Below are 8,982 nucleotides of genomic sequence, written 5' to 3'. Positions count from 1 at the left end.
CTTTATTGGTTTGTTGTTGGGAAGCTATGAAGTTCTCCATCATGATTTCTAGATTTGACTTCCTAGGGGTGTTTTGAGCAGCTACAGGCGCTTTTTGGTAGCCAGGTGGTACAGCAGGTGCTTGTCCAGGCGCGTACAACGCATTGTTGTTCTTATAAGAAAAGTTCGGGTGGTTTTTCCATCCAGGGTTGTACGTGTTAGAATAAGGGTTTCCTTGAGCGTAATTTACTTGATCAGATGGGACTCCAGTCAAGAGCTGGCATTCAGCAACTACATGCCCAGTCAATCCACAAATCTCGCAGTTAGGTGCTACAGCGGCAGCGGTGGCTGAAGGAGTGATGGTTAAATTCTCGATCTTTTGAGTTAAAGCGTCTACTTTAGCGTTAACGCGGTCTATACCACTTATTTCGTACATTCCTCCTTTGGTTTGGGCTTTCTCTAGAGCGGCTCGTTCTCCTCCCCATTGGTAATGGTTTTGTGCCATGTTCTCTATGAGTTTGTATGCTTCATCATGGGGTTTGTCCATTAATGCTCCGCCAGCAGCGGCATCTATAGTCATTTTAGTGTTATATAAGAGACCACCATAGAAAGTATGGATGATCAGCCATGGTTCGAGTCCATGATGAGGGCATATTCTAAGCATGTCCTTGTAACGTTCCCAAGCTTCGAAGAGCGATTCGTTATCTTTCTGGGTAAATCCGTTGATTTGACCTCTAAGCATAGCTGTTTTGCTAGGCGGAAAGTATCTCGCTAAGAATACTCTCTTCAATTCGTCCCACGTAGTTATGGAATTGGAAGGCAGGGATTGAAGCCACGCTCTCGCTCTATCTCTCAAGGAGAAAGGGAAAAGGCGTAATCGAATAGCTTCGGAACTAACGTTGTTGGCTTTGATAGTGTCGGCGTATTGCACGAACACGGATAAATGGAGATTGGGGTCGTCTACAGGGCTTCCAGAGAATTGATTCTGTTGAACAGCTTGGACCAGTGAAGGTTTCAGTTCGAAATTGTTCTCCTCAATCGCAGGTGGTGCGATACTTGAATGCGGTTCAGCGCGCGAAGGAGCGGCATAGTCTCTAAGAGGACGAATAGCAGCCATCTCTAACTTCGGGGTGATTTGATTGATTTGATCAGTAAAAATCAATTCCTGATTAATCGGAATTTCTGCTACTTCGGGAAGATTGCGAGCTCGACGTTTAACGTTAATGAAACGTTCGATCTCGTTAATTCGTTGTATTAAGTCTCCTCCTTCTGAACGAGTATTTGGCATACAATCGTTCAAAAAGAAAGGGAAGAATTGTCCTAGTCTCTACGGTGTAACAGTGAGTTACGATATCGACTTAAATAGTCCCCGGCAACGGCGCCAAAAACTTGATCGCGACTTTACGTGTCTATAAATCTGATAACTGCAAGTGCACAGTCGTGTCGTGTAGTTTTAAAAGATATCGAATCCACAGGGACTATGAATCGATCTACCGTTATCTAAGGTTACTATGTAAAGCTAGGAGTACTAAAATTTCGATTGTTCCTAAGGGAAAGTGATTGTGAGAAAATAAAGAATAATAATAAAAGACAGGTATCAGTATGTATTTCGTTTAACTAAAGGTAATCCGAAGGTCCATTGGCTTTTGCATTATTAAATTAAAAATCTTTACTAATTTCAATTGATTAAAAATCCTCGTCTCAAACTTTCGCTCTGTTGATTCAGACTACTATCCTAATCCTAATGTACGCTTTCGCCATCCCATTAGATTTTAGAAGAGCTTTTTGGAAACAATGTAATTAATAAAATGCCTATTTTACGAGGTTGTTATCTATTTAAATCTCCTAATCTCAAACTTTCGCTCTGTTGACTCGGAGCAAGCTAATAACCCTAACGTACGCTTTCGCCATCCCGCTCGAGTGTAAAAACAATTTTTGAAAATAAATAAGTTCCAATTAGTTTTAATACGCTTTCGCCATCCTTAAAACTAATGTCCTATGTCTACTATCCAGTTAAAGTCCTCAAACTTTCACTCTATTGGTTTTAACCTTTGACCGTCCTAAGCCCTCAAACTTTCGCTCTATTGGTTTTAAGACTTACTAATTAAACTAGACATATAAACCAAAAATAAGTGATAATTAATAAAACATAATTTAAGCCAATTTATTTCGGATCCCTACGGTTAACTTACTTTACATACCGACACCTTTAGTAATTTAGCCAGACATATTAATATGATTAAACATGCATAAATCGGTTCGGTTCATAATAATAGACATATTAAATGGCATATAATATATCATGCAATAATAATATAAATAAAGGCGGTAAATAAAAAACCTGAATTAAAATAAATCTGAATTGAATTGAATCTTGAAGTACTCGAACTTCCACCACAGGTTGGCTGGATCGTTCTTCGGAATTTAAATGGCAGAAAATAAAAACAATGAAATAAAACGATAAATCTAACGTAAGGCTAGATCTACGAAAAGTTCACAACAATTTCCAGTGTAGAAATCGTTGTGAGAAAATAAACGGTTAAATGAAAGCAGAATAAGGAAAAGCAGTTCGCGGTACAATTTCGGCAGCACTTCGTTGGCAGGAAATCGGACAGATTGAAGTGAAGTGACTGGTCCTATTTATAGGAGGGGCTTGCAGTTGCTTTGCGTGAAAAGAGGAACTTCTGCAGACCGGGACGTGGAGACGTGCGTCTCCTATTCTTCAGGGAGACTTGAGACGTGCGTCTCAAGTGGAGAGAATTTAGGGAGGTGGAGACGTGCGTCTCCCTTTTGCTGAGGTGGCAGAGACGTGCGTCTCTGCTTACTTGTGTGGCTTGGGCTGTTCTCCTTCGTGGGCTGGATTGCTTCATTGAGTCTTTGGGCCTCTTTCAGCACACTTGGCCTTTAATTGCACTCCCTTTTTACTTCAGCACCCAATTTACGTCTTTTAGGCATAGAAAAGGGTCGTTTTGGCTCCATTTCTTCTCTTTTTCACAATTCGGCATAGTAAGAGTGTAAAACCTGAAACAAAGCAAAAACACGCGTAATATCGTAATAAATTAAAATAATAAATGGAAAATGCTATAAATATCTATGGATTGTAAGCTAAATATACGACATAAAATCGTGTTATCACTACTTAAAGCATCAGCAACTACGTTTGCCTTACCCGGATGGTAATTCAAACTAAAATCATAGTCTTTATGGAATTCCAACCACCTTCTCTGCCTCATATTCAGTTCCTTCTGGTCAAAGAGATATTTCAGACTCTTATGATCACTGAACACTTCAAATCTCGACCCATACAAATAATGTCGCCACAACTTCAAGACAAAAACCACCGCTGCCAACTCCAAATCATGAGTCGGATAATTCCTTTCACGCACTTTGAGTTGTCTCGACGCGTACGCGACCACTTGTTGGTTCTGCATCAATACTCCACCTAAACCCATCAGCGAAGCATCACAATAAACCACAAATGATTCTGTCGGATTCGGCAAAATCAAAATAGGAGCACTAGTCAACCTCTTCTTCAGCTCTTGGAATCCTTCCTCGCATTTTACATCCCAAATGAAAGCCTGACCCTTTCTAGTTAATTTAGTTAACGGCAATGCTAACTTTGAAAATCCTTCAATGAACTTCCTGTAGTAACCTGCAAGGCCAAGAAAACTATGAATCTCTGACACTGACTTCGGAGCTTCCCACTGAGACACAGCTTCTATCTTTGTAGGATCAACAGCAATACCATTCTTGGAAATCACATGTCCCAGAAAACCAACTTCCTCTAACCAGAATTCACACTTCGACAGTTTGGCAAAAAGTTGCTTCTCTTTCAACAGCTCTAACACAGTTCTGAGATGTTCTGCATGTTCTTCCTTACTCTTAGAATATATTAGGATATCATCTATAAACACCACCACGAACTTATCGAGATAAGGATGAAATATCCTATTCATATACTCCATAAATACACCAGGTGCGTTAGTAACTCCAAACGGCATTACCGAATACTCGTAATGTCCATACCTTGTCTTGAAAGCGGTCTTCTGAATATCATCGTCTTTCACACGAATCTGGTGATACCCAAACCTCAGATCAATCTTACTAAACACACATGCTCCAACCAACTGATCCATCAAATCATCAATCCTCGGCAAGGGATACCGATTCTTGATAGTAACCTTGTTCAGTTGTCTGTAATCCACACACAGCCTCATTGAACCCTCCTTCTTCTTCACTAGCAACACAGGTGCACCCCACGGAGAGACACTAGGACGAATGAATTTCTTCTCCAGCAATTCTTCCAACTGCTTCTTCAGTTCTGTCAGCTCAGACGGTGACATACGGTATGGTGCCATTGACACTGGGCTAGTTCCCGGAATTAAATCAATAGGAAACTCCACTTCTCTTTCCGGTGGTAATTTATTCACTTCTTCCGGAAAAACTTCTGGGAATTCACACACCACAGGTAATTCGCTACTCGCCACTTTTTCTTTCACATTCATCAATGCAAACAACATAAACACTGTTGCACCATCCCTGATAGCTTCACCCACTTGTCTAGCCGTCATCTCCAGATCATCAGAATTAACTTCTTCAGGAAAGATTACTGTCTTCGAAAAACAGTTGATGTGAACACGGTTAAATTCTAACCAGTTCATCCCCAGGATTACATCGAGTTGTTTCAATGGAAGGCACACTAAGTCCATCCCGAATTCCCTACCAAAAATATCAACCGGACAATTCAAGCATGCAGACGAAGTAGTTACTGACCCCGACGCTGGAGTATCAATAACCATACTTCCATTTATTTCAGATATTTCCAAATTCAACCTCTCAGCACAATCCAAAGAAATAAAAGAATGAGTTGCTCCAGTATCAATAATCGCAACTAAAGGTGCGCCATGAATAAAACACGTACCTTTAATTAGTCTATCCTCCGGAGTGGTTTCCGATCCAGACAAAGCAAAGACCTTCCCTCCAGCTTGGTTCTTCTTCGGTTTAGGACACTGTGGGCTAATGTGACCCTCCTCACCACAATTGTAACAAGTCACAATCTTCTTCTTACAATCAGCGGAAACATGCCCCACCTCTTCACACTTGAAGCACTTCTTCTGATTCAGCTTGCACTCATTCCTACGGTGCCCGACCTCACCACAGTTATAGCACCTGACAAAAGCACTGGAGTCTCCCCCACTAGGCTTCTTCCAACCACCAGTCTTTGGATTACCTCTACCATATGGCTTACCCTTATCCATAGGCTTCTTCCCTTTCCTGTCAACTAACTCGCGAGAGTGAGATGACTTCAGCTTGAGATTATCTTCCTCGAAGATCCTACTACAGTCCACCAAGTCTACAAATCTCCGGATTCTCTGATATCTGATACCCTGCTTAATCTCATCGCGGAGACCGTTCTCGAACTTGACGCACTTCGAGAATTCACTAGCTTCATCATTGTTGTAGTGGACGTAGTACTTTTCCAACTCAACGAACTTCGAAGCGTACTCTGGTACTGTCATGCTACCTTGAACTAGTTCCAGAAATTCAATTTCCTTTCGACCCCTTACGTCTTCAGGAAAGTACCTTCTCAAAAACTCTCTCTTGAACACAGCCCAAGAAATAGCCACACCATCAGCTTCCAGTTCAGTCCTGGTAGTCAGCCACCAGTCGTCAGCCTCTTCAGACAACATGTGAGTACCATACCTCACCTTCAGATCCTCAGCACAATCGATGAATCTGAAGATTCTCTCGATCTCCTTAAGCCACTTCTGAGCACCTTCAGGATCATGCGTGCCCTTGAACAATGGAGGATTGTTCCTCTGAAAACTGTTCAGCTGCCTGTCAGCACCGATCGCAGCTCCATTGGCATTTCCTCCCAGCACACCAGCAATCATGCCCAGAGCCTCAGCGATAGCATCATCGTTTCTTCCTCCTCTTCCAGCCATTGTTCTGCTTAAATCACAACCAATTTAATCAGAACAGAAGTATCGACACTTAACTCTTACTAGTCGCATACACAGGAAAGCAAAACTGACACTAAGACTCTGGTCATAACGACCGACTATGCTCTGATACCACTATTGTAACACCCCTTACTAACCCCGCGACAATTTAAAACAATTATTCAGAGTACATGAAATAAGGGTGCCACAATTCATAATATATAAACATCATTCAGTCATGTCATGCATTCACTGAGGTAATCATCATAAATTAAAACGGTTCATGTTAACACAGCGGAAATTTATCAAAAACGGACTAAGTTTAACATCTTCAAAACTTGTCCTTCAAAACATCAAAACATAACTAGAGTCATAATCATAAACTCTAAACAATCACGTCCCCAGTGTTACAACTATCAGAGCATGACACCTGACGCTACTAAAACACTGACTCATGAGCTAATCCTCACCGAGTCGAACAGCCGCTATCCTCAATCTGAAAATGACAACATCTAAGGGTGAGTCTCATCATAATTAACAAATGTTATAAGGTTATAAAGCCATAACACATCACAGTTGTATCATTCACCCAATTGTTTCATAAACAGACATTCACAACAAGCAAACCAAAATCAATACATCATTAATATTTACAACACTGGAATACATCCAATCATGTTATAAATTATGCATATGTATGAACTGACACTATGCATGTGGTACCAATCATCATCAAATGGGGATAACCCATGACCGATCCAACATCGTCCAAGATACGGCCCTGCCAGCACAGATTCCACACGATGGGAATCATGCCCTTCACTGATCCAACACACCCTTATGGATACAATATCATCAATGAACATGAATGAATGCAACATATACAACATACTTATACCATCATCATCATCATCATCAACATCATCATCAACATCATCATCATCATGCAAGTATGTTCATATATATTCACATCATTCAATCACAATTCTATCATCATCATATAGAAAACATACACGTATTTGCACCAATCATCATACTCAATAAGAATAGCATACATGTATTTTCTTCATTCTAAAAACCAATCAATCATCGTCATATAGATTATCCTACAAGGTTCGTTTAGCTCAAAACGGCGCATCAAACGGACCAACGGTTAAAAAGTTATGCATCTTTGAACTTTTAAAAAATCTCAAAACACCAACAGCACGCGGCGCCATCACAAGTTCGCGGTGCGCACTGAGCATCCCAAAATTCATTGGCTCTCTGCCAAGCTGTTCGCGGTGCAAACATCCACACGCGGCGCGAAACGAGAAAAAAAGTTACGCCTTCGCGGCGCGAACACAAGTACGCGGCGCGACCTGAGCGTATCACAACTTCCTGGAATTCTGCCCACCTGTTCGCGGCGCCACCCTGTGCACGCGGCGCGAACCGGTAATTTCAGAAACCCCAACCTGTAGAAAACAACATTCTATGCATTCCAAACACACCCAAACCATACCAGTACGAACCTAGAGAAATAGAATGCACAAACAACACAAAATACGTCTCATAATACACTAATTACACATCAATTGAGACCATAGCAACGCAGACATCATAGATTCAAACATAGAGATCAAACATCATACAATTGACTTAATCCCTAAACCTATCATATGACTCAATCGACCCGAATTCCACATCTATTCAGTATTATCAACCCCTAACCCGATAATAGATGATAATCAGATAAGTCCACCCTTACCTTAGACAAATTCTTGATTCTTGGTCTCTCCCTCTACCGTTCTCCTTCACGTTCCTCGTTCCTCAGACTTCTGTTCTTTCACGTTCTTTCTTTCTTCCCAATTCCAATTATTTTATGAAAATAATAATAATATTAGTAAAGGGCCTTCCTATATCACACCCCCCTTTTACTATTTCTCACATGGCCCAAATGCCATAAACCATTATTTATTTATTATTTTTCACAAAATCCTTAATAATTCTAATTATTAATTCAATATTCTTGATTAAATTAATATTAAAATTATACGGGCGTTACACTTGCAAGGCTGTAAGTCAGAAGGATGGCTCAATCCTATTTACAGGCAAGAGAAAGAACAACATTTATAAGACAGATCTTCAGGATCTTAAGAATCAGAAGGTGACTTGTCTTATGTCTGTTTCTGAAGAGCAATGGGTCTGGCACAGGAAATTAGGACATGCTAGTTTGAGAAAGATTTCTCAGATTAACAAACTAAATCTTGTCAGAGGACTCCCTAATCTGAAATACAAATCAGATGCTCTTTGTGAAGCATGTCAGAAGGGCAAGTTCTCCAAACCTGCAATCAAGTCTAAGAATGTTGTCTCTTCCTCAAGGTCGTTAGAGCTTTTGCACATTGATCTGTTTGGCCCAGTCAAAACAGCATCTGTCAAAGGGAAGAAATATGGATTAGTCATCGTTGATGATTATAGCCGTTGGACATGGGTAAAGTTCTTGAAACACAAGAATGAGTCTCATTCAGTGTTCTTTGAATTCTGCACTCTGATCCAAACTGAGAAGGAGTGTAAAATCATAAAGATCAGAAGTGATCATGGTGGTGAATTTGAGAACAAATTCTTTGAGGAGTTCTTCAAAGAAAATGGTATTGCCCATGATTTCTCTTGTCCTAGAACTCCACAACAAAATGGAGTTGTAGAACGAAAGAATAGGACTCTACAAGAAATGGCCAGAACCATGATCAACGAAACCAATATGGCTAAGCACTTCTGGGCAGAAGCAATAAACACTGCATGTTATATTCAGAATAGAATCTCTATAAGACCTATTCTAAATAAGACTCCCTATGAATTGTGGAAGAACAGAAAGCCCAACATTTCATATTTTCATCCTTTTGGATGTGTTTGTTTTATTCTGAACACTAAAGATCATCTTGGTAAGTTTGATTCTAAGGCACAAAAATGTTTCCTTCTTGGATATTCTGAACGCTCTAAAGGCTACAGAGTATACAATACTGAAACATTGATTGTAGAAGAATCAATCAATATCAGGTTTGATGATAAGCTTGGTCTTGAAAAGCCA

General features: G+C 40.4%; 1 non-coding gene across 1 annotated transcript; it reads left to right on the top strand.

Annotated features, from left to right (window-relative positions):
- Window positions 1–614: 614 nt before the first annotated feature.
- LOC131654322 (small nucleolar RNA R71) lies at window positions 615–721 on the top strand. Its single transcript, XR_009299363.1, has one exon. It is a non-coding gene; the product is annotated as a small nucleolar RNA R71 (small nucleolar RNA).
- The last annotated feature ends 8,261 nt before the right edge of the window (window positions 722–8,982 follow it).

The sequence above is a fragment of the Vicia villosa genome, linkage group LG2 (assembly GCF_029867415.1).
Source record: "Vicia villosa cultivar HV-30 ecotype Madison, WI linkage group LG2, Vvil1.0, whole genome shotgun sequence".
NCBI classification, from domain to species: domain Eukaryota; kingdom Viridiplantae; phylum Streptophyta; class Magnoliopsida; order Fabales; family Fabaceae; genus Vicia; species Vicia villosa.
Note: the sequence above shows the minus strand (reverse complement) of the source record. Positions and strands in the feature narration are given on the sequence as shown.